The following is a 27755-nucleotide window of genomic DNA, read 5'->3' on the forward strand; positions in this document are numbered from 1 at the left end:
TCTCTAAGAGTTCCATCTTTGTAATCGGGGTGTAAACAAATACTCGTTGCATTTCACCAGCTGGTGTCCTAACTGGGTGTACTTCTCGTAACGGATGCTGTCTATCTATGTAGAACGGTTTACTTTCTGGGGGTGAGACGTGAACAAAATGTGGATTCAGAAACGTTCTATATTTGTGGCGCTGTTCTAGAATGACACTAATTAAATCGGTACCTAGACCTCTCCATCTATACTGGAGTAACTCGTTCAGAACATCGTGTAACGGACCTGGATCAGAATGCTGACCCTCATACAGAGTGATGAGGTGCTGGATCATATACATACCCACCAGTCGCTGCTCGGCTGGGGGCAGTTTCAGAAACATTTGTGTCACTATTTCGTCTGGAAAAGTGGTAGAATCAATAGCCCATCGGACTGCTGATCGGGCTTGTTCTTGTTCATGCATGGTACTAAGTTCACTATAACCGATTCGTGATTTCAGAATGTGATCGGTAGCTTGAAATACTTGCTCTAGAGAACTTTGTTCTGGTGCTGGATGATGAAAGACTTTCTTGCGTTCTAGGCGTAAATGTCGGTCCGGAAATCTAGATTTACCTACATACGCTATTCTGGCGGGATTCTCGTCGTCTACCTCTTCAGTAGGAGAGTCATTTTCTTTCTCGCTTCCTAGAGCTTCTTTGCGTTGTTCGTGTAACCTTATTATTTCTTTACGTATTTTCTTGTACATACTCTCTATACTATTGAGTGTCTTGTGCTTACCCTCGGCTATATTATCACTCCACTTTGTCAGAATTTTCATTTCGTTCAAATCTTTGGTCGGATAATCTTGTTCCCTTATTAAACAATTGATTAGAAACTTTAATAGCATGAGCTGAATCTCAGCTTTCCTTAAAGACATGGCTTCGCCAATACTTTCTGGATCGTCTCCTGTACGAATGAAACGATACATTCTGTCTAGATCTTCTTTCATATTCGGTAGGGTGACCAAATACTCGGTCACCTGCCTTATACGTACGGAATATATAACCATACTATCCTCGCCTGGGACTGGATCATAACAGCATTCGGTAAGAGCTCGCCTGATTTCTACAATGGACTGATATTTGGGCGTACGCTGTAATGCACGTTCATGTAACTCGACTGCCCCTAGACGTCTACTTGGCGGCGGGGTACCAGGAGGACCTCCTCCCGCGGCCCCTATACTGGAATCGTCGACTGATACTCTTCGTGCTGGCAGAGTGACTGATGTTGCGGGAACTTGTAATGTCGGCTGGACCGGGGGTACCGTAACGGGTGCTGTAACAGGTGCCCCGGTGGCTGGAGGAGCAAGAATTACATTATTTACAGGAGCTGGCGGAACAGGATTTGCAAATTCTGGGACTGTGTCGTCCAAATAGGACGAGAGAAAAATATCAGCTGCGGTCGGTTTGTGACGTAGCTTGGTCGGAACTAAGGGTGGCGGAAAATTACATGGTGCTTCCGGGGTTGCTTTTGGCAAGCCCTCGGCAAGAAGAGGGTACATACCCTTAATAAGGGCATTCCTCTGTCTGTCTGACTGTTCGGTTTTAACTCGTTCACCTATTTCGATTAATTCCCTTTCTTGGGCTTTTTCTGAGGATTCTCTACTTAATTCTGACTTTCTGATTTCTTTTTCGGTTCTTTTATGAGATTCTTTGCGCCATAACTCGATGGCATCTTTCTGTGACTGTCTGGCTTTCTTTTTCCATAACGCTTCTTCTACTCGCATGATGCACTTGGCATCCCACGTACCTGATACGGGCCATCTATACTTTTCTTCTAATTCCTTGGTGTACTCCACCCATAAATCTAGATATAATATGGCACTTATGCCATGCTTTTGATACATAAAATGACCTGGACTGTCCCTAGGCGGGACAGGAACTGCTTCTTCTAACAGACCTTTTCTAGTTCTTAACTGACGTAATTTTGAAAACAAAGGCATAACTAGGCCGGAGTTCGGACACAATACAATACACAATGAACACAATGATTACTGAAAAACAACACATTCATACCACGCCATTGAAAACACATTGAAATAACATTTAAAATAACAGTTCGGACAAGATACTACCTGAAATACTGAGAGCAGAACACATGAATTTTCTCGAGAACAGAACTGACTAGAATTACTAGATGCACTGCTGAAACAGTACGAAACTTACCGGTCTCATAAAGAGACACGTCAGGACCCGCATCCACCTAAGTGGACACTTCGTGTTGGATCTGTGTACCCAAACCCACGGACCAGAGACAATTAATTGACCCTGTCTAGATACTACCCCAGCAACGGTACTCACCGGTCAGCAAGAACGGAAGGCCTCGGACTGGACTGGACTGCTACGACGACGAACGACGAACTTCGGACTTCAGTTACGGGTGGGCCTCCGGATACCTCGGACCTTGGACTCTCGGCTTGGGCTCTGGTCGGGACTGGCCGCGTTCCTCCACCGCCTCGTCTGGATGCTGGACCGCAACCTCCGTCTCCTCCGTGGACCTGAGGGATACTTGAAGCAGAAATATCTGCCGGTGCGCAGGATGGTTCCGTCACGGCTGCAGAGGATCAGGGGGCTTGCGTGGCTTCTCCGGCGCGTGGGGAAAGGGCAAGTCCCTATTCGGGCGCCATTATGTGGTAAATAAATAAATAATACCTCTATTTTTGACTAGATATACAATAACAGATAGCTCAATAAATAAGAGTCAAGATTCGAGGTAGCTGGAGTTTGCAGGTTTTAATACAGCATGAAGGACAGGAACAGGACAACCTGCACGGGAATAGGATGGCAGCTGCCGGGGGCAGGAAAAACTCTGATCTTTAATAACAGTACATTAGTATATATAGTTGAACAATTGCATTGCAGTACATACAGTAGGCGTAGCAGTGGGCAGGGCCTGTAGCAGTCGCGAAAGATAAGGCATGACTGATGCAACAAGAAGGCGTGTTCAGGGCGTATACATAGACACGTGATGTAAACGTAACAGAAGATGTCATAAATGGGACGGAAACATGGAGGGGGCTACCTAAGGAGCCGGGACCTCTAACCTAGTGGTGCGCGCAAGCTGGCAATGACGTGTTACTAGGAGAAGCTGGGGGCTATGACTTCTGCGCTAGAAGGAGAGACTAAAGTCTGGAGAGTCAGAGCGACATGTACCTAAACACTATCTAGTATCTGATGTTTAAAGAACATGTTGATAGAATCCAAAAGTTATCAGGGCAAAGGCTAACAGACTCTAAGACTGGTGCATGCATTATTCTACATGTAGTGCGTGTTGAGGAATATTAAATGACCATTAATACAGAATTTCTCTTACATGGAGACGTAAAGGCTAGACGATGACTGAAACTATTGATGCGATTCAGTAGCTTAGGAATGCAGAGAAGGAGGGCCGGACTGATAACTAGAATCATAACATACTCTTGGCAGACTGGCAGGCAGAGCCAGGCCGAGCCGGGCACTGTGAGGCAGGAAGTAAGTGAAGGGTCAGGAATACAGGTGGGGGCTGTATCGCTCCTCAGCGAGGGTTCAGGAGACAGGAGCTGAATCTGGTGTCCGGGCCCTTTTGAGGCCTAGAAACGGGGACTTTTACTGAATTAACGTGCACACTGTGAAATGTGGCAACATGACTTTACATAGGCCTAATACTCGTAGCTTTCACGAGTACTGGAAACTGGCATACTAGAGATGGACACAACTGTAATTGCGTCTTTAATCGATCATAAGGGAATACATATGCATATTAATCATGCACATATAGCATAAGATGGGGAACACGTAGGGACACAGAACATGGCAAAATTTACTTTTCCACATTTGTCACCGCTCCAACTGGACTGGCAGCACATAACAAATAAAGGGATTACTTTACATCGTTTACTGATGCTGCCAGTGGAGCATGACAACAGATTACAATATCACAAGCTATCTGGAGATGCTTGTTTTGAAGTTTCAAGAATCTTGAGGAAAATGAAACTTCTTATCATTGACGAAGTAAGCATGGTTTCCAATGTCATGCTTGCGTTTGTGCATTTGAGAATGCAAGAAGTTCTCAAAACAGAGTATGATGTGTTATTTGGTGGCAAACACATCATTGTTTTCGGAGATCTTCTGCAGCTGACACCAGTGAAAGGGCAACCTGTGTTCAAAATGCTCACGCATGAAGATACCAGGAAGTGCCTAGGGAGCATTGGCAACGTCAATATATGGTTAAACTTCAATTATGCTGAACTGCATGAAAATATGCGTCAGGCGAAGCATGAAGTTTACAAGAGTATTCTACAAGATGTTAGAATTGGAAAAGTGACCGAGCATGGGAAAGAAGCTTTACATGCACGATTACTGTCAAATTTATATCCAGAACAAGATGTTGTGCCTGAGAATATTTTTCAGAAAATTACTGAGAAGAAATCTGGAATATGTTTGATGCCAACTCTTGCAGAATGTGCCAAATTCAACAACAAAATGTTGCATTTGGAAAAGCAGGAGATTGTGAAACTAGAAGCTATTGACAGAGTAGAGCATATGGGATCAACAATTATTTTGTCTGAGAATTTGAAATCAAAATTGGATTCATTAGAGAAGACTATATCTAAAACTGCAGGTTTTGAAAAGACTCTGAATGTGTGCTTGAACTGCCGTATAATTTTAAGAAGGAATTTACATGTTGAAAGAGGTCTGGTAAATGGATCAATGGGTAATGTTGTTGATTTTGTGAAATACAGAAATAGAGATGGAATTGAATTTTTAAAAATTAAATTTGATGGCATTGAGGAAGTACAGCTAATTGGTCGTTGCTCTGCTAGATTTTTGCTTGTAAAAGACTTATATGTTCGCCGTAAGCAGTTTCCTGTTTGCTTGGCATATGCGGTGACAATCCATAAATCGCAAGGTTTAAGTGTAGACAGTGCATTGGTGAATATTGGCAGTTCTGTGTTCAAGGAGGGTATGGCATATGTGGCATTGTCACGAGTTAGAACTTTATCGGGATTGTACTTGATTGAGTGTGATGTCACAAACATTTGTGCGGATCTAGATTGTGTTAAGGAATACAATAGGTTAAGAAGAGAGTATGCGCCACATTTGCCTCAATATCCTTTGTTTGAGAAACGTGTGGTAGGCCGGAAACGAAGAAATGTGACAAATACTAGGGAGGTTGCAGCAAAAAGACGAAAAGTCGATGAACCTGAAATTATAAGCAGAAACAAAAAGGATTCTGTTGAAGATGTTGTTGGTTTTCAATTTGAAAACAGTTCTGGTGTCAACTGCTATGCTAATGTAGTGGTTAATGTTTTGTTTTCTCTAGAAAATGTAAAAGAAGAGATTGTGGTCAATTCTGATCAAAGATTTTGCAGTTTGTTAAATTCTGTGTTAGAGAAATGTAGCACAGATAGAACAAAAATAGAAAGTGTGTCTGAAATTCGAAATCTGTTAGACAGATGTTCAGGCCAAACACAATTCTCTCAAAATATTCAGCAAGATTGTCAGGAGTTTTTAATGTATATACTTGATGTATTGCATGCTGAAGGTGTAGATGTAGATCACCTGTTTGGGCTTTCTTATCAATGGCAGCATGACTGCGAGAACTGTAGGGTATCAAGTAGTACTAGTGTAGACTCAGAAAGATTTATATATTTAACTTTGCCAGACAGTAAATCAGTCTCTTTTAATAAACTAGTAAAAGCAGCTGATCACAACATGGAGTGTAGCCAATGTAAATCTGAAATGATGTCCACATTATTTATACGAACATATGGCCAGTATGTTATTTTAATGTTCCAACGATGTAGGCCTGATGGAACAAAATTGACAACTTTAATTAAAAATTTTGTGGCTTCACAGTTGTCAATATCAGGAAGGACCTTTGTAACTGCAGCAATTATATATCATGACGGTCCTTCAATAACATCAGGACATTACACAGCTTATTTAAAGTCTAGAAACGGCTGGTCATTCTGCAATGATTCTGTTTTAATTTTCCCAAAAAAATTGCCGTATGACCTTAAAAACTCTTACCTGGTGTTTTTAAAACCAAATTTTAGGGAAAGAATCTCGGGATGTGCTCTGAAGAATTTCAAGAAGTTCTAATGGCTCCTACACGATTTGGCCTTGAGGATAAGTGTAGTACAGAGACATAACTTCTTACCATAACACTGGACGTCATGTTGAAATAACTGCACTTTGAATGAATTCAGAAAAACTGTTTCTTTTTATAAGCAAATTCAAGCAGCCAATCAAAACATGGAGTAGAGGGAATGTAAGTCTGCAATGCTGTCTACTGTTTTATATTGCTTTGTGATTAAAAGTGATGTAGAGAATTTAATAATTGTAGTAGTCATAGAGATAGTGTAAGTCTGCTTTATAGTAAGCAGTATCAGTGTCATAGGAAATGTAGAACATGAGTGAGCAAGAAAGGTAAGATATTAGTAATCCAGGATTGTGAAAATGATCTTCAACATTTTAATTCTGAAAGTTGCGGAAATACAACATGACGGGATTGGCTTACAAGAATTCCAAGAGTTAAAAATGGCTCTGACACGATTTGGCCTTATGGAAACGTGTGGTAGAGAGCGAGAAGTCATTTATTGTATGTAACATGTTTTTGAAAACGATGGAGGTTTTCTTTCAGAAAGTGGCAGGTTGAAAGTAATAACAGCACAACAGAGTGTAAGCTGTTCATAGGACATCCTTCGCCGTCATGGAAAGTAAGTTAACTTTAAGGCGTTCTGAATTCTTATTTGTTATGTTGTATGGGTTTTTTAAACACAATCATTTTGATTGTGGTTTTTTTCCCCGCTGTTATATGATGAATACCTTCAAGTCACTGTTTTTAGTGAAATTTGATACATTCTGAGAACAGCAAAAATAAACCATTTAACATGTATAATTAATTCTGTTCTGTTTGCATTTATGATGTACATGTAGAACTGTGTAGGAGGCATGGAGAAGGTGAGGCTTCTGTAAGTGTCAAAGTTGTTGCATACAGTGCTCATATTCTACGTAGTCTTTCATATGATAGACTACATTTCCACTATGAGATACCTAAGCAAAGGCAACACAGGTAATGTGATTGTGAAATGAGGAAAATAAACTCCACATTTTTCAATTACATCACCTGTGTTTCCTAAGTTTACGAATGACATTGTGCAGATGAAGTTTAGGTCTGTCCACGGACACAGAAGAGGTCTAGCCTTTGTTCAAGAGTAAAGTGGACATGACTTACTTCATTAGTAGGCGTTCACATGTATTATCTCCTCTGTATTCTTCAATAAGTGTAAATTTGATCTGCAACCCTGAGTAGGCCTCACCTTAAACAAACCTCTGGATAGGCCACACCTTATTGTCATCCTGAATCAATTATTTAACATGTTAGGGACAGATTTATGATAGGTGTATGCCTCTTTTGCGCCACTGTGCGTCACTTTTGTGACGCAGTCGCGGTTGAAAAGATTTGCTATGAGGGGACAAAATTATAAAATAATGAATCTAGGCAGATGTGTCATGCTGTAAAAAAACAATGCCACACGAAACCGATGCAGCAGTCATGCAAAAGATGCACAATGTTGCAAGATAGGACTCACTTCATCTGCATCAAGATACTATTAGTTTAAAATGTATATTTTTAGGACTGTGTAGGGGCATGGAGAAGCAGAGGCTTCTGTAAGTGTCAAAGTTCTTGAAAAACTATTTGTCCTTCAATCTTTTCCCTTGTTTTTTCTAATTTATTAAAAACATGTTTTAATATTTTTCAAATGTTTGTTCTCTCTTTCACAGATTTTTTAGTATAAAAAGAACAAATGACTAAGTTAACGACAATTATAAGGTAAATGTTTTGTACTCTTTTTGTTATATTTCTATCACATTTAACTTCTATTACTTCCACTGCTTCATTTGTTTAAGAATCACTTTCCTGCCTTTGCTACTTCCCTCATTCCTTTCTCTATTACTTAATTACTCTACTCCTTCACTATTTTTCTTAGTCCCTCTCTTCTCATACTTCTTCACTCTTGGTCACTCACTCTGTCTCTATTACTTTCACTGTTTCTGACTGATCTAAAATTTTTTTTTAAAAAAGAACAGTAAGTATAAGGGAAGGAAACAGACAGTTATGTTAAAAGAAAGACAGCTATAGGGAGTAAACTAGGGATACTGTTACCCGTAATCCTCTGCTGATGATGTCACTGACCATGTCATGAATGATGTAATATGTGACATCATCAGCAGTGGATTACGGGTAATAGTATCTCTAGTTTACTCCCCTATAGCTGTCTTTCTTTTAACATAACTGTCTGTTTCCTTCCCTTATACTTACTGTTCTTTTTAAAAAAAAAAAATTTTTGGTTCGCTCCCGGTTCGCGTACCGGCGAGCGAACTGGGAAGCGAACCAAGAGAAATAGAGGTTGGCAGAGTTCCAAATATTCTACAAATTTTTTAATAACGGGGAGGTAGTTCTGAAAAGAACTTTTTTTTAAATTGTTTTTGTTGTTTTATATTTTTTTTATTATTTTTCGGAACATTTTTTTACTTTTTTTGAATTTTTCTGAATGGTTTTATATATTTTTTTGTTTTTTTGGGGGGGGAAACGAAAACGATTCATTGTAAACGGCTCAACAGGAGCAACAAAAAATAAAGAATTTATTATTTGGGGTGTTTCGGACAAACTGGAAGATGATTGTCAATAGCTCTGTTGATCAGAGTGATGCTACTTTCTCTGTAGCAAATGAATCCATTGCAATGTACGCAGATTTGTTTTACTTCCCCAAATCTCATTTGTATATTTGGCACCATCTCCCTGCCCTCTGGTCCCGTCACTTCCGGTACAACAGATCTTCTGGCCATAATAGGGGGATTATCTAGATCGTTACGAAACTGTGCAGCACTGTAGTTGTTAGGATGCCACCTAGTCATATGGCGATGCATTGTGTAGTTTCCGTAACTGTATTTTTTCTCGGTCCCTCTGGACAGTCTATCTTGACATATAAGGCAAGTTACGTATCTTGCATTTACTTTTTTCTGGCCTTTGGGAATTTTAAAAAATTGCCAAATGAAGTTTTCTTTCCGGTGAGACCTCCTGGGCTCTTCAGGCAAAAACTGCCTCTCTTCCTGCTCTTCCTCCTCTTCCTCTTCTTCCTCTTCTTGCTGAATTATAACTTCAGCAGGTGGTCCTCTCTTCCTTGGATGTGGTGGAGGTGGTGGGGAAGCACCAGCTGAAGCTACTAAAGAAGCCATTGCTCACTGCTAACAAAGGGTCTTTCTCTCACAAAGATGAAAGTCAGAGTGAGGAAAGAAGGAGGGGTTTTCATCATTTGGGAAAAACAATAGTTCTCAACCAATGAAAAGTGTTAATTTTATATTACATGACCTAGTCTTACATCATTAGGAAACCAAAAGTGAAATGAACCAATGAAAAGTGTTATTACCAAGTCACATGACCTGCTGTGTTTACGTTACGCCCTTTGCGCCGCCTCCCGGTTTGCTTACGTGAACCTGCGCTTCGCGCCTCGGTTCGCTTTCGGGTACGCTAACGTAGCACGTCATATGACGTATCACGCGACAACGCGAAACGTCATGCGGACGCGAGGCGTCACGATGTTGTTTTCTAACGCGGCAGTTGCACTAAAGGAACGTTTACCGGTTTGCAGACTATTTCGCGGCATCAAGGTCACCTAACGGGAAACTTCCCGATTCGCGAAGCGGGAGCGAAGAAAAAAAAATATTAAATTTTTTTTTTATTAATAAACATATAAAATATATTTTTGGATTTAAAGAAGAATACATTTTACAGCTACAGATATTAGCTTTTAAAAAACCAATGAAATTCACTGAAAAAAACATAGGTTATAGACCATATATAGTTAGGAATTAGCATTTACAAAACCTTGAAAATTCACTGAAAAAACCATAGGTTATAGACCATATATAGTTAGGAATTAGCATTTAAAAAACCTTATTTTACTCACACAAAACCATTGAAATTCCATATATAGTTAGTTGCACTAACTATATATCGCGCACCCGCAATCCACTGCTGATGATGTCACATATTACATCATTCATGACGGTCAGTGACATCACTGATGACATCACTGATGACATCTCAAATGACATCACTGATGACATCACTGATGACAACATCCAGTGACTGTATGTTTATATAAAGTTAAAATATGTCTTACATATTGAAGAATGAGTAGATGTATAAGTGTCTGGACGAAGGATTTAGTAGGTGCATGACTGAATGTATGAGTGAGTGATTAAATGTGTCTCACTGAGTGCATGGGTTAGTGACTAAACTGTCTTAATTTGTGCATCATTATGTCTTTTGTTCTGTAAACTGCTGCATGTGTTGATCAGTAGCTATATGAGTAACTATATGGGTTATTGATTGATTGTCCAAGTATTTGTATGGGAGACTGAGTGTATGTGTGGCTGGCTGGGAGATGTGTGACTCTGTGCAGATCAATGTGTTCTTGTATCAATGATTGTATAAGAGAGTAAGGATGTGTTAGTATATGTTTGAAAATGTAAGGTACTCTATGTTTAACTGTATAGATTAGAAAATGGAAGTGTGATTGATTCTTTACAGGAGTGACTAAGTGTGTGAGTAACTCCATGGATGAGTGGCAGAGTGTGAGTGTCTGTATAGGTTTATGAGTGCATATGATAGTGTTGTAAAGATGAGTGATTGTATGTATAAATGATTGTATGGGTGAATGAGTGAATGTGTGTGTAGACGTAGGAATCAGTGAGGGCGTATGTAGTAACTAGTATTGGTGTGTCAATGGTTTAAAAAATTATATTCTGTATTTAACACTGGGTGTAACAGAGATTATATTAAAGTGTGAGGAGATGCATTGTATTGTCACATGAATGATATCATCAGTGGTGTGACCATTGATGTCAAATGAGATGTCATCAGTGATGTCATCAGTGATGTCATTTGAGATGTCATCAGTGATGTCATCAGTGATGTCATTTGAGATGTTATCCGTGATGTCATTTGAGATGTCATCAGTGATGTCATCAGTGATGTCATTTGAGATGTCATCAGTGATGTCATCAGTGATGTCACTGACCATGTCATGAATGATGTAATATGTGACATCATCAGCAGTGGATTGCGGGTGCGCGATATATAGTTAGTGCAACTAACTATATATGGAATTTCAATGGTTTTGTGTGAGTAAAATAAGGTTTTTTAAATGCTAATTCCTAACTATATATGGTCTATAACCTATGGTTTTTTCAGTGAATATATATATATATATATATATATATATATATATATATATATATATATATATATATATGTATATGGTGCGCTAAAAGGGACCCTTCCATCAAGTGGTCACGAAAACACTGGTATTTGGCTGCTTTTGTCCTAGGGATCGGAATTTCATGACCCGCCTACTTACCTGAGGTAACTGAGTATCTGCTGCTACGGTACAATCCAACACTGTGTGGAGAGGCACTTTCATCGCAAACGTGTCTCCAGTCTTGGTGCTGCTGTGTGAGGAGGCTGGAAGTAGGGGATACCTGGATGCTTAGCCCCAGCAAATTCACCAGATTCTCCTACTGCAGCTCGAGGTATTCCAGAGGAGTGCATGATGGTTCCAGTGGTTCGTGGGATAGAACTGCTGATGCGTCGGCATGTTAACTAGCTGCAGCTGGGCCCTTCACTATTGAGGTGGGAGGAGCTCTATAAACATTTACTAGGACACTCTGAGACAGACTGAGGAATTTTGAAAGGCTGATTGCCGAAACCAGTCATGCCAAATTCTTCAATAAACGTCTTGTGAAGCCCCGCTGTGTCTCTTTCTTCTGTTCGAAGTGGAACAAAGATCTTGTTTTATATATATATATATATATATAGATATATATGTATGCAAGCACAATCCCCGACTCCACAGTGCCCGGCGGCACAAATCAGGAAACGGACCACCACGGCAAGTTTTTCAAATTTCGTGATTTATTACCATCAAGCAGACATGACGCGTTTCGGTCGGTGAACCCGGACTTGATGACTTGATATATATATATGTATATATACTAGAAAACCATTAGGCCTCAATACTGAGGAGGAATTAGCAGTTCCCTTAGGATAAAACAGTAGAAGAGAACTCTCTATCCATAACCACCCAATGAGATATGACAGCTTAACCCCTTCAGTGCTAATGACAAGGGTAACTCGTCATGGAGTTTCCATTGATTTCAATGGAAAGTCAATGGAAGAGCATCATGTGCCTTAGCAGCCAAGTGGTTAAGTTCCCCCAAGATAAATTTTTATTTTGTGGTAATGAATTAAAACCCTGTAAGTCAGAACTAGAAATATCGAATATGTTTTTTATTAATGCAGTAAATTAATTTTCAAGAAGTAATATGAAGCTCATATAGAGCCAAATAAGCACACATTTGACTATGTTTTGAATGCCTGTCGTCTTTCTTTGTTGATGAATTAATGATGACACAGGAAGTCGCATATGAGTGTTTGTTCAAAATACACAGAAATACAACCATAATGCTGAATGTTGATAAAGGCGCAAGCTGAAACGCGTCCGTTGTACGTGTAACTCGTTTTATTAAAGCAAGTTATTTTCCTCTTCCGTGAGTGCTGTCTCTTCTTGAGAAAAATATATATATTGACATGCAGTGTCAAAGCGGGGTCAGGATTGAAATTAAAACAACTATAGAATAAAAGAGCCCTCCCATCTGGCCAATTCCAAGAATACATGTTGGAAAATAGAGGGAATATCCTAATTGGACCCATACACAACGGTAACAATCACTGCCCCGTTGCTTACTCTAAGAATTAACCATCAACCTTGATTGTCGGAACCTATCTTTTAACAATGCCACTATTTGTGCGTTGTTAGAATTGCTTCCCCTCTTGTAGGACTAGCATGCTTAGATCTAACAGTGAGCTGAAATCCCAATGTATGTTAAGGCCAGGTCTCAGACTTCAACAAAGGAGTTACCAGAATTCAAACAATCTCGAGTTGTATTTTACTCCGATCTGTGTGCCTTAAGTGTAGTCGTTGGGTCAGTATTATTCCATGTCTTGATAGTAAACCTTTGGAAGGAGTAATGCCATTTACTTAAGGAAACATGAGGGGAAATGTCTGCTGCTCCCATCCAGATACCTTTTGCTGCTGTAGCTAGTGTCAATTCTTTCCATTTTTGCACCTTATACCAACCCACCCTCTTCTCCTACTCCTCCCAGGCCCTTCCAACCCACAATTACCTTATTAAAAATCCCATTAGGATTGCTGGGGTTACTCAGGTTATGCAGGCTGTCTCTAGCACCCCATTGTATCATTTTCTCTACCACTGCCCAGAGAGTGGCTCATTAAGCAACTTTGACAAAGAAAATCCGTAATCCCTAATCTTTATTATGCAAAACTCCTGCACAGACACTTGTTCACCAGTTTATTTAAAAGGGCTGATCATTTGTGGTTTACAAAAATTATAAACAAAAGAAGAAGAATATTTCTTTAATCATGCCAGGATTTCTGAGGTGAGCAATTTGGATCTAAAGTCGTCTGAATATAAAGTTGCCAATATAGATTAGGAGTTGCCCTGGTTTTAAAATGGATTGTCCAGCTCTAGATCTGCAGAATGGGAATCAATGTGCCCTTTTTATCTGGCAGTTAATGTCACAGTCAAGACTGTAGAATGCATGTTAGAGTTAATGCACAACAAATGTGTTATATTCATCCTCTTCGAGCTCCCTCATGAATTCAGCACATTCAATTTCATAATTTTTCAATTTGCATGTCATCTTATCATGGTCCTGAACCTGGCATCATAGCACATGTGTGGCATCCTATAACTATTACTCTCACTGTTCAACCTCAGTTACCCTATGGATGGTAACTTGAGCTTTAGATGGGACATTTTGAGGGTAGAACAGTGATTCTCATACTCCTCTCTATGTAGACTTACCAGATTGTAAATAGAGGACAATTTTGTGCACTTGCCTTGGTCCTCCCCTACCCATTCCGAGGTATTTGTCTATGACTGTATCTTTGAAAGGAAGCGAGTGACACCAAAGTACTATTGTCTCCAGTTTATTGCATCTATCGCCTCTCAGATCCCGGCCGCAGGATTCACTACCAATTTATCACGCAGGGAACTCTACGAGGCCATTCTACATACATTTTAGATCCCAACACACCCCCCTTCTTTCACAATTGACAACAGTAAATGTAACAAAATAAATACTTATGATAACAAGATGAATAGTCATTTCACATTACTAACACAAGAACACAAAGTGAGAAATATACCCCCAAATAAATTGTGAAGATAAAAGTAGCAGTGACATTTATTAGGAGCAAGGATTGAAGCTAATGCATAAAACAATCATGAAATTTGGCAGGAGCAGTTCTCACCCTGGAAGGAACCCTTCTATTGGGAACATGAATGCAATTAGGATGCACACCAATCTTGTCATTCATATAACCATTTTAGATTCAGGGACCACAGAGATCACACACTTATTACATGTTTTCCCATTTTCCAAAACCACCACGTGATCCTTCACCTCCTTCATCTGAATTGGTGCAGAAAACTGTGATGCCACTTTGCGGACAAAACCTGGTCTCTTGACCCTCACCTAATCACTGACACTAACAGGAGAAACTCTATGAATGTCAGCCTTGGTGCTATACTTTTTCTGTACTGCTGCCTTGACATCAACCACTCTTCCCATCTTTCCCAGGTTGACACCTTCCTGGACATCTATTCCTTGTTCAGCTTAGAACTTGCAATCCTCCCCCTGAGTAGCGTACATGGAGACATACCGGTACTACTGTGTGGAGTAGTCCTCACCGCCCACAACATATCAGCCCCACCACCCTCAAATGCAATCCATTCACTAAACCAATTTCAACTGGTCCTTAATTACTTGGTTCATCCATTCCACTAAACTGTTATAGGGAGGGTGAGAAAGAGACGAGAGGATGTGCTGATGCTGTTTTCCTTGAAAAAGTTCTCCATCTCTCTGGACACCAATTGTGTATCATTGTCGGTCACCAGTTCTTCAGGGAATCCCTCACTGAGAAAAACTTCCTTGAAAAAAGTAATGTTAACAGTGGAATTAACACTCTCCACAAACTTCACTTCTGGCCATTTTGTCCTACAGTGTACTACGACCAAAGCATATTTTGGTGAGCTCCCAGTGACACCAAAAGGTCCTGCTACATCAAGAGCGAGTTTGCACCAAGGCGAGTTTTTCACAGTAATGGGGTCAACAGGAGAAGCATATGTAACCTGCAACTTATCGCTTAAGACACACATGCTGCAGTCCCGAACATAATGTTCAATAACCTGCTCTAAACTGGTCCATCAGACGTCCTCCCTAACACTATGTTTCATGGCTCGAATTCCCAAATGTCCTTCGTGAGCCAAATCCAAAATCTTCCTTAGCATGTACTCTGGGAATACCAACAGGCCACACCTATGCAAAATACCACCAACCATGGACAGCTCCTTCCCAAGTCTCCTGTAGGGAATGAATTCCGAGGGTGTATCCTTGCTGTTGGGCCATCCAACAGCCACAAGGTTCGCCATCGCCATAATCTCTTTATCATCTGATACAGCCTTAATCTATTCCTGCTCAGAAATTGCCCCTTTGACAGTATCCTCCATGGAACACACTACAAACACCATCCCACGATCATCTGTTAATACTTTTTTCTCAACACTCTCCTTCAGCTGCAACCTTGACAAACAGTCAGCTACATAATTATTTACCACAGCCACATATTCCACCCTATAATGAAATTCCTGCAGTCTGTACTGCCATTTTGCTTTACACGGAGTAGCTCTCCTGCCACATTTTGTGGTGAAAAGATCTACTAACGGTTTGTGATCTGTTCTGAGAATGAATTTGTTGCCCCACATAAAATTTCAAAAACACTGCACACCCCACCATAATTCCAGAGCTTCCTTTTCAATAGTAGAATACGTATTCTCTGCACCATGTAATGTTCTGAGAGCAAAGGCTATGCTTTCTTCGTGGCCATCACACCTCTTTTGCATGAGAATGGCGCCAAGACCCACATTGCTTGCATCGGTAGAAATGATGCATAAGTCATTGATATTTAACAATTTGAGAGGAAGTGTCTGCACAATCTCCTTTTTTATGAGTTCAAAATTATTACTGCACTCTTCATTTCACACATACCTGACATTCCTCTTGAGGAGCTCATGCAAATACACTGTTTTGTTAGAGACATTGATCACAAATTTAGCATAATACTCCACCAACCCCAGAAAGGAACAAAGTTGGTCCTTATCTTTGGGTTCGGGTGCACTTTGGATGGCTTCCAAAATCTTCATTTTGGCTGCCACCCCTTTGCCCGAAATATGATGATCTAAGTAATCCACCCCCTCTTGAAAGATCTTGCATTTGTCTTTGTTCAGAATCAATCCATGTGACTTTGCAATCTCTAACACCTGTCTAACTCTATCATCATGCTCAGATTCCGTTTTCCCATAAACAAGGATGTTGCCTTGGAAAAACACGGCCCCCACAGTATTTGTAAATAGATTTCCTATCAAACGCTGGAACACAGTCAAAGCCGATGCCAATCTGAAAGGCATTCGCATGTAAGGATAAGCACCTTCAGGTTTTTCAAAGGATATGAGGTGCCAAGAGTGTTTGCTTATGTAGTGTAGTTCCTATATTCCCAATAGGCTCTGCACATTGGAATAGTATATCCTGTAGTTTAGAGGTAGGATTGAGGTCGACTAGGTCACTACGGAATATACTAGACTTAATTGTGTATGTGCCAGCTAGCTCGGAGGTCACTAGAAACTTGCTCGAATGAACAAGAAGGGATTTGTTTCTGACAACCGCTTAAAACATGACAACTCTGTTCCCCAAGAATAAGAAATATATCTCTAGAGTCGCGGAAACAATAGATAGTTATTTCACTCAGTCAATCGTGCATGCTTCGTTTCACTAGAGGTGCAGAGAAATAGAGAGACAGGCGTTTGAACAGTCTTCTTTCTCAAGCTTTAGAAATGAACTGCTACAATCGTAATACTTGTTGTAAAGTACAATGCGTACAGTACGAATTATAAAATAATACTGTAAAAGCATGATATGGTTTCTAAGCCATACAGTACATAAAATACATACATTGATAAATAATGACTAAAAGTACTCAACTGGTGCTTCTAAAATACGCCTACCCTGGTGTACCTAACCTAGGTCTAGTACAAGGGAAGAAGTAAGTGAGGTGTAGCTTAGTTTCAGTATTCTTTGCCAAGAATCTAATCCAAGAATTCTCTTAGGGTCTAATCAGCTCCGTACCTTGGTTTTAGAATGTAGGAGGTCTGGTATCTCTCTCTCAGGACTCGATTTCCCAGCAACCCGCAAGGGTAGCCTGGAAACACCAGAGCTGGATTTCTCAGCTGGAGAAAGTACAGCCTCTCTCAGTGCGTCAGCTGGGGGGGTCGGCTTCCTTCGGCACTTGCTGCAGCAGGGCGCGTCGGGCAAAGAGATAGTCGAACTGCTCCAACACACTGTGTGTTTGTTTGGACAAGTGTGGACATATTTCTAACTTGAAGGTGCCGAGTTTGACGTAAGATTGGACATAATAACGTCATTACGGAGTGGTGTGGCTCACTGGTTAGAGGCAGCAGGCCTGAGAGCAGAAGTCAGCCCGGGACCAGGGTTCAATTCCCGACGCGGCAGGGTTGTGGACCTTGGTCAGCGGACTCGATAATTCTCGCTTCGGTGCTTACTCTAATCAGGGGTTCCACTCGGCAACTCTGGGCATTAGCTTGCCTAATCTCCACAACGGCCCCACCAATTCCGGGGATGCCTGGCTCCACCTTGGGGACTCCCAGCAAGGGACCATCCCACAGGGAAAGCCAGGACGGGTTCCCCAGAGTTATACAGCGCCGGGACGCCCCGTTGCTGGGGCAGCTGTGCGCTTTACAAGTGTACTACATTTACATTTACATTTACATTAGAGACTTAATTCTCTGAAAACTCTATGAGTTCTTGGATAAATTAATATTCATGCAGGGGGAAGTCCCTGACTGCTGAAGGCGGGTTTTTCCAAGAATTCGTTGTTGATTTTCGGAACTAGTGGAAGTAGCCAAGTCGATAAGGACTACTTGAGCTATTTCTTAATATGGTTATTATTTCTATGCCTATATAAGGATACAGTACTTTATTTCTATATAAGGGCATGAATCTGGAAAATTACACTAGGGTCCTAAAACGCTATACAACAGTTAATTCAACCTGGTGATAAGCTGAATAAACGTCCAGTCAGGTGAAACATTTGGCACCATTCAAAATTGCTACCATCTCATTGATGTTAGGTAGAGGCTGCTGATACACCCAGATGTTGGAGTTGAGATCTCCCAAATCCACACACATCCTCAAGGACTCGTCAGCCTTGCGCACCAAAACTATAGGGGCCAACCATTCTGACCCTTTGATGGCCTCAATCACATCTATCACACACAATCTTTCTAATACTAGACCAAGTTTGTTGTGCAGACTTAACAGAACCTTACGCATCGTGTGGGTTACCGCTTTTGCCCCTTCCTTGAGGAAGACACAATGTTGGTTTCCCGAAATTCTTACTAAATACTTCATGATAATTCCAGATCCACTCATCACCGATCAGACCTCCAACCACACTTTTATTAAGTGGTGCAGCAGATGGGTTTACACAAAAAAAATCCTTCATCTTCCGTCTGGACTAAACAAATTCACTCAGTCCTTCACAATATACACAGTTCCAGTAGAATACTCCCGACCAAATTAAAAATTAAACTCAAATTTCCCCAAATACCCCCACCCTCTTACCCAGATAAGCAAACATTCTTATGTTTGATTGGTGCAACTGAATGCCCCCCAACCCATCAAAATCTTTGGCATAGATAAGCATAAACGGGGATCCTGAGTCAGCTAAAAATGAGATCTTCTTGCTATTCACACTGATTACATTAGCTGGAGATTTTCTCTTACGTGAGCCTAACATTGGTGCTATCTCTGATTTGTGGTGTTTCCTACTGGAACGAGTGCAGCCTAAGGACAGTCTAGTCCGTGTTTTCACAGTCAGCGCGGTCAGTTCAGATGAGACAGGCGGCGGCAGGAGGCAGCAGGAGAGCGGCTGGAGGCAAGAGCGGCAAGCGGTGAAGCAGCGAAGCAAACCAAGGAGCCAAGGGGGTGAAGTAGGGAGGTGCCCTAAACCCCCCTCTCTGACCCGATCAGCAACAGCAGAGGTTGCGGCGGCAGCGGCGGTGGAGGCAGCGGTAAAGCGGGAGGGCCACCTTTGCTGCCGCGGACCGCGAGCGGCAAACCTTGTGCTTTGAGCCCCCGCTCCCGCTCCAGCGCCGACAGACAAGCACCGAGAGCAGCGGTCGGAGCAACGTGGCTGGAATTGACTTGTGCTTGTGCTTGTTTGGCATGGTAGTCGTGCCCCACGGTTGTGCTGTGTTGTGCTGGGAGCCACGCACCCAGGACTCACAGCGGGAGGCGCATAGAGGTGCCAAGCACAGAGGCACAGAGGCACAGAGGCGCCTAGCGGCTGCAAGGACAAAAACCGCAGCGAGGGGCTGTGAGTAGCTGTGGTGACCTCCTTCTGGCTCCTGGACCCCCCACCTGGTCTCCCATTACAGCTGAAAAAAAGTACGAACAAGAAGCACGAATAAGTAAAAACTCGGAAATGAGGTAAAACCAGGAAATACACTCCACCCCGTCTGTACGGGACTCTAGAAACCTCTCTAGAAAACCGGATACCTAAGATTCCTATACGGACCACCGGAGGGACATCTGGTATTGGCATTGGCATTGGTAAAATTCTTTAAATCATCAACTCAGTAGCAGAGCATACTGTCGTCCCCCATATCCAGGCTTTGCAGCCAGCTGAACGTTGTTGAGCCAGCAGGAGTCACAAGGCATCTCTCTAACGCAGATGCAATTGTAAAACCACCCGCACGCGGCAGGAGCCGCAAGGCAGAACTCGGTCAAAAGCCTCACGCCACAAGGTCAGTTGAACAGCTCAACAGCTTAACAGCTAACAGGATACCAGCCCCAAAAAGTCCAAAAAGTCCAATTACTTAATAAAAAGAGGCTTAATTCCAACTTTTATCTTCCTACTTTAACCACTTGTAGCTACACTCAATCAATCAATCAATCAATCATTTGCATTTGTAAAGCGCGCTACTCACCCATGGGGGTCTCAAGGCGCTGGGGGGGGGGGGGGGCAGTGCTCAAAAAGCCAGGTCTTGAGCTGCATTCTGAAGGAGAGGTGGTCCTGTGTGGCGCGCAGGTGGCTGGGAAGAGAGTTCCAGGTCTTTGCTGCCAGGTAGGAGAAGGACCTGCCCCCGGCGGTGGCCCTGCGGATGCGGGGCAAGGCTGCTAGGGCTTGTCCTGTCGAGCATAGGGTGCGAGGGGGGCAGTAGAAGGAGAGGCGGTGGTTGATTAGTTTTGGGCCGAGGTTGTGAAGGGCTTTGTGTGCGTGGGTGAGGAGCCTGAAGGTGATCCTCTTGCTGACTGGGAGCCAGTGAAGTTTCTTCAGGTGTCCGGAGATGTGGTGGTGGCGGGGGATGTTCAGGATGAGTCGTGCGGCTGCGTTCTGGATTCGTTGAATATTCTTCTGTAGCTTGGTAGTGATGCTGGCGTACAGAGTGTTCCCATAGTCCATGCGGCTCTGACGAGGGCGTGGGTGATGGTCTTCCTGGTGTCGGTGGGGATCCAGCGGAAGATTTTGCGGAGCATGCGGAGGGTGTTGAAGCATGCTGATGTCACCGCATTGACCTGTCTGTTCATGGAGAGGGACAAGTCCAGGATGAAGCCGAGGTTGGGAGCGTGGTCGGTGGGTTGGGGAGTGCTGCCCAGGGCCACCAGGATTCGTCCCAGGCGGTGGGAGTAGGGCCGAGGATTAGGGCCTCAGTCTTATCGGTGTTGAGTTTCAGCCCGCTGTCTGTCATCCAGTCCGCTACTTCCTTCATGCCTTCGTGTAGTCTGGTTCTTGCTGAGGTGGGGTTGTTGGTGAGGGAGAGGATGAGCTGAGTGTCGTCGGCGTAGGATATGATGTTGAGTCCGTGTTTGCGTGCGATGTTCGTCAGGGGGGTCATGTAAATGTTAAAGAGGGTGGGGCTGAGGGAGGATCCTTGTGGGACGCCGCAGATGACTACAGTGGCTGTAGATCTGAAGGGGGGAGACGGACTCTTTGTGTTCTTCCGGAGAGGAAGGAGGTGATCCATTCCAGGGCCTTGCCTCGGATGCCGGCGTTGTTGAGGCGCCGTATTAGAGTATGGTGGCATACCGTGTCGAAGGCTGCGGAGAGGTCCAGGAGTATGAGTGCCACGGTCTCTCCTTTGTCTGTCAGGGATCTGATGTCGTCTGTGGCTGCGATGAGGGCGGTCTCGGTGCTGTGGTTAGCTCTGAAACCGAACTGTGAGGGGTCGAGTGAGTTCTTGGATTCTAGGGCGGTGGTGAGTTGAGTGTTGATGATCTTTTCAATCACTTTTGCGGGGAATGGGAGGAGCGAGATGGGCCGGAAGTTTTTGAGTTTGGTGGGGTCTGCTGTAGGTTTCTTTAGGAGGGCGTTGAGTTTGGCGTGTTTCCAGTTTTCGGGGAAAGTGGCGGAGGTGAGTGATGCGTTGATGACGTCTCGTAGGTGGGGTGCGATGAAGTTGTTGGCTTTGTTGAATATGTGGTGCGGGCATGGGTCGGATGGGGATCCTGAGTGGATGGAGTTCATGATGCGGGTGGTTTCCTCGGTGGTGGTTGGGTTCCAGGTGTGGATGGTGGTGTTGTCAGTGTCGGTTTCCGGAGGTGGGTTCGTGTTGGATGTGGAGAGGCTGTTGTAAATATCTTCCTTTTTTGCGAAGCCAGTGCACTCACAACTATGAGGACAAGAAACTCAAACCTGGTTCAACACCAAGAGAAGCCTCGCCCCCACAAATCAACAAGGAGGCAAAAGGCAAAGTTGCTCTACCCCAGGAAGAGGGAGTTCCAAACCTGGGTTAGAACCTAAGGCGGACCAGCAAATAGGAGACCCCCTAGCAGTATCAGCACCCGCAACTCCACCAGGAAAGGCTCCCAATCCAGATGAACCGACGGTCAACAGGACCACGACCAGTCTCTGCACTACAAAGAGTACAACTGGTACAGATGGCAACAGAGATATAAGAGAATTCTTGCACCGCACAGCACCTGCATTTGATGAACCCAGGGGTGGCAGCATGCCCAGCATGCCCACCATGCATACTATGCACAGGAAAAATCACCAGAACCATCAGCACGCCAACAGACACCGAAAGATCGATAGGACCCCACTCACCTAGGCCTTCAGCCATCCCACTTTCACCAGAAATAATCATTTTCCGAGGGGATAGAACACCAGAAATATCAGAAACAAATACGGTACCAGCCACTCCCACCGATAATAGTCCACTCAGCTCAGCTCCTCAAAAACTAGGGGCCCCGCAATTGAGCCCCGCAGCAAACGGAATCAATGGAGCCAATGGAGCCAACGGACCCAAAGCACATATAATTAGTGAAATATTACAAACACCAGAAACGAACTTCTCAAATCTCTGTGGTTTCTCACAAGACAAAGGGCCAGATGTAGGAGGCCATTTACCGACCGGTAACAGCCGATTTCGGCCGTTACCGACCGGTAAATGAGTATTTGGGATGTAGGGGCATCATTTTACAGATTCGGTAAATTTAACGAATCGGTAAATTTACCGATTCTGTAAAATACCGAATCAGTATTTTTACCGATTCGGTAAATCCCAGATGTAGGTGGGACTCTTCTGAGTCCCAAAGGCCTTACAGATTCGGTATTTTACCACCCAATCCACATGTGTGCATGCACACCTAGACATGCCCTTAGGGCATGTCTGTGTGCCACATGGCACACATGCCTGTCTTTGGGCTGCGAGAGGGTGTCAAAGTGACACCCCCTGCACCCTTGCTGGAATCGGTATTTACCGAATCGGTAAATACCGATTCGGTAATGCCCATTGATTCCTATGGGCTTCAATGCCCATTGGAGTCAATGGGCATTACCGAATCGGTATTTACAGAATCGGTAAATACCGAATCTTAACGATTCGGTATTGACAGAGTCTGTGTTACCTACATCCCCCCCCTCTATTTTACCACTTCTTAAATACCGAATCGGTAAAATTCGGTATTTAAGAAGTGGTAAAATAGAATTACCTACATCTGGCCCAAAGACTCTTGGATCCTCAGTCCTCGAAGTGGGGGAGTGGAAAGAGAAAAGAAGCCACCATTAATAGGAAATCACTTAGCACTAATCAATGAAGCCTTGATTTCTATGGCAAACGCGGCAATAATGCACGCAAACTTGACGCCCAAATAAACATCCTACAAACAGTTGCTTGACTGATTTCAGGGATAGATTCCAAACTGGAACATCTGAACTCACTAATACACAGAGCCCAGGCTAACACTAGTTCAACAGTCAAGCCAGAGAGCTGCGACTGCAGCCCTATATTGCTCAAACTAGAAAAACTTCCAGACATAATGAACACGCTAATCGACGATCTTAAGAATGAAGTTAGCAGGCAACGGAACAACTCACACTCTCTGCAAAATACCAACGAGCCTTTCAATATAAAAGAGGCATTGAACCCTCGCGAGACACGATAAGGGCAGCGATCTAGCTCTCAGGCAGGGCTGACGACACTGGAACAAATATCAGCTCCAACCCTGACAACAACCATGGCCATCATAATAACCTAAAGCCGGCAAGTTCTGACACCCACCATCTTTCCCGAAAAAATAAGAAAAAATTAAAAAAGCTGAACAAACAGAGAAAAAACAAATCCATCGAATTTGGCTCCATTCGGAAATGGTTGGTGCCCGAAAATCAGGAGACCAACGCCTACAGCAACGACCAACATGAGATCAAGTCCTCAATCAAGACTGAAACCACAGATAAAAACATTGTAGGCTCCGAAGTCCTAGGTAATACTTACCTTGAAATCAACTTGACCACCGTGGATCACTTCTCAGACCACCAGTTAGCCCCCATGGACACGAGTGAACAAAAACAAAGCTGGCGTGCCCACCAATCACAAGGACAACAAGCCGGGGAAGGAAATCAGGACCTACAGAGAGACCGGGAAGCCAATTTAGAAAGCCTCCCGCTTAATGGATCATTGAACTGAAGAATGAGCAGAAGGAACCAAGAAACCACAAAAACAAGCAATCAAATCACTACAATAGCACCAGCCCATAGGACATCACAAGGCAACATCGAGTCTATCGAGAGCAGTGAGATGAAACTCAGGCCAACTAGACCACGCTCCGAGATGACAGTGCAGCAGACGGTGGCCACATCAAACCGGGGACAAGCTTGTTTGGACACCCTTGCACAGGCAACCCCAAACTCTGCAAAGGCCCATGACCCGCAGGAGGCAATCACCCTACAAAATCCGACATCCACAAACCACTACGACCGAAAAATACTGCTGTACCCTGAATACGTCTCACAAGGCAAGTGGGACATCCTTAATCGCAGCAATCTCTTAAAACTCTGTGCAAACATTCCAGGCCAAGAAAAGACTAAAACAACGGACATCGAGAGTGTTTCCTTCCTCCCCCCAGGCCCAAACGAGATAAACGAGACCACAGAGCTAATCTTCACTAGTCTAGCCATGGCTGAGGCCTTGATAAGAAACCAAAAGCTACTGGAAAGCTGGGGTATAAAAATGGCGACCCAGCCTGCGCTAAAATATCCATCGATTTTAAAGACCAGCGACTTGAAGCACCCATCGGCCCGCCAAGATCAGAACACTCAAAAGAAGCCAGTCACGAACGCCTTGTCCTACTCAGCAACACAAGTCGAGTCCATCCTTCATGGGACCAAAGGCGGCACGAACATAAGCCTTACCAACGAAAGTCTCATCAAAATAACAACAAGTTTGGGACAGGGCACTCGCTCTTGTTCAATTATGGGGAGCACCAGCAAAGACTGGTCTTGGTTGCCACAGGCTTAAAATCCCTGCCCCTAATACTCGCCCCTCTGTAAGTAAGGAGATCGTCCTGCACCGGCCGAAAAATGGTTTAGCAAAGCACAGTAACCCGACGCTCAGCACTCGTAGACTGAACATCATGACTTGGAACGTCGCAGGGATCACAAAACTCGTGCAAAACCAAGCAGCACTGGCATTCTTGGAAGGAGCCGACCTAATTTGCATCCAAGAAACATGGGCAACAAAGCCAGTATCAATAAGAGGGTAGGCAGAATACTGCAAACCAGTCATCAAAGACAACATATTTGGAAGACCGTCAGGAGGTATATCCATTTACATCAAGCATTCACTGAAAATCCATTTTACAGAAATTAAAACCACATCAAACATGTTTCTGGCGGGCATTGTGAAAGACTCTCCATGACCAACAGTCCACTTCCAATACTTCTAATTAATGTGTTCTACAATCCTCATGGGCCGGGTGCCAAAGACAAACTGACCCTGCTGATAAGCCAGATAGAATCTCTTCTCCTACAGTTTGCATCAATGGAATCCATCATCCTTGGGGACCTTAACACACACAACATAGGTGTCACTGTAACACAAAGCAACCATTCTGGGGCTACAGATGCTTACAACGCCTTAATACAGACCTACAACCTGTCAACAGCTCACTCTCTGCTTTTAAGGATCAAGCCAGGGGCCTTCATCGCCCCCACATACAACAATCAAACAATAATAGACTATATCATACTAAATGGAAAAATACAAAACTTAATGTTGAACTACACAGTGCACCCGCGAAACGAAAGCGATCATGCCGCCATAGCAACTACATTGAATCTCACGGCAGATGCATGCTACTCGTTACGCTGCATTGGGGAATCTAATGGAGAAGAATTGCACAAGCTACCGAGAAGAATTAAATGGGGGCCAGCGCCAAACAATAGGTTTGACAAATGGAAAAAATCAAGGGCAGGATGGCCGCTTAGCGCAGACAACAGGGGCGCCATAGAAGAATGGGAAGGATCCGCCGGGAAACTAGCCTCCCTGCTCCGAGGAGATATAATAGGCATAATCCCCCGACACCCATTATATACTTTTGGAATTATCCCAGTAATCAAAGAGAGCGCCAAACAATTAAACGCCAAACGCAGAGCTTACTGGAAAACTGGCACAGCATCGGCCAAAAGGCTATTTAAGGAAGCCGCAAAAAGTCACTCGAAGAAGGTCTGGGCCGCGAAACGCGAATGCATCGAGGCAAAATGGCTGAAGATCTTTGACCAGCTGAGACCCTGCAAATCCCAAGAGATACCTAAACACCCTAACTCAAGGAGATAATCACAGAGAGAACTCCCTTGATGCACACACCTGGGTCGGCCATGTAAAAACACTGTATAAAGAAGATCAAAGTAGACCTTCCTCAAACAAAGGCCATAATGCGAGTGAAGAACTACACATCACCTCTCACCCCTCGGCAACATTGGACGACGACGCGCCCCCAGGAATAATCTTAGTTTGTGCAGTTCTAAAAAAAAATTAGACATAATGGGGCACCGGGCCCCAATGGCCTGCCTGGCTCTCTCTTCAGGGTAGACACAGACTTCTGGTCAAAATATTTGACCCAGCTATATACAGAATGTCGGCTCTTGGGAGATGTTCCAGACTCCTGGAGAGGGTCGCTCTTGCACCCAATACATAAGAAAGGGCAGAAATCCGATCCAAAATATTACTGCATGATCGCCCTGCTGGACATCGAGGGCAAGGCCTACGCAAGTACCATTCTGGCGGAACTATCAAGCTGGGTCTGCAATGAAGGCCTTTTGCCCTTCTTCCAAACAGGGTTCAGACCCGGGGCATCAACGGTGGACAACATAACCGCCCTCTCATATCTAGTCCATCAAGCAGTGTCTCGCAAAAGCCTCCCTCTGTTCGCTTGCTTTATTGACTACTCTGCAGCGTTCGATGGGGTAGATCGTTCCATCCTCTGGCAGAAGTTGGCACGCTGGAACATTAACCCAGCTCTATTAAAAGCAATTCAATCACTGTATCTAAGAACGTGGGTCAGAATTAAACTCTCGTGCGATTCCGCTACAGAGAAAATCGAGACGGACCGCGGCCTAAAGCAAGGGTGTGTCTTAGCCCCGCTGCTGTTTAATTTATACACAGCAGATATGGGCCAAGCTTTGACTGGAGCCACTCTAGCAACACCTAGGATTGGGGGTACGAAGATTCAACTAATGTAATACGCTGATGACCTGGTACTCCTAGATCACACCAAAATAGGCTTACAAAAACCACTCACGGCTCTGGCAACTTACAATGCTAAAAACAAGCTGGTGGCCAACCCATACAAATCCAAAATAGTTATTTTTGGGCATTACCCCCCAAAAAAACTAGTAAAATGGAGGCTCGGCCAGCTGACTCTAGACTGCACACAGCATTACAACTACTTGGGAGTCTGGTTTAGCGAAACAGGCCGCCCAGGAGTCCATCTTCGCAAAATCCATACCAAAGGGAAAAACATCACTTACGCCCTCTGCAAGTTACACGCCACTCTACATAGTCCCACAACAACGGCCATTCAAAGAGTTTTGAGGGCAAAATTATTGCCATCCCTCAATTACACACAACAGGCGTTTCCAGGAAAGTAGCTAAAGATCTTGTAAAAATCCATTATACTGCACACAAAAAGCTATTCCATCTACCTGCCTGCACCAGGAACACTCTAGTGCGATTAGAATTCAA

This window comes from Lissotriton helveticus, chromosome 2_2, assembly GCF_964261635.1.
Source record: "Lissotriton helveticus chromosome 2_2, aLisHel1.1, whole genome shotgun sequence".
In the NCBI taxonomy this organism is placed as follows: domain Eukaryota; kingdom Metazoa; phylum Chordata; class Amphibia; order Caudata; family Salamandridae; genus Lissotriton; species Lissotriton helveticus.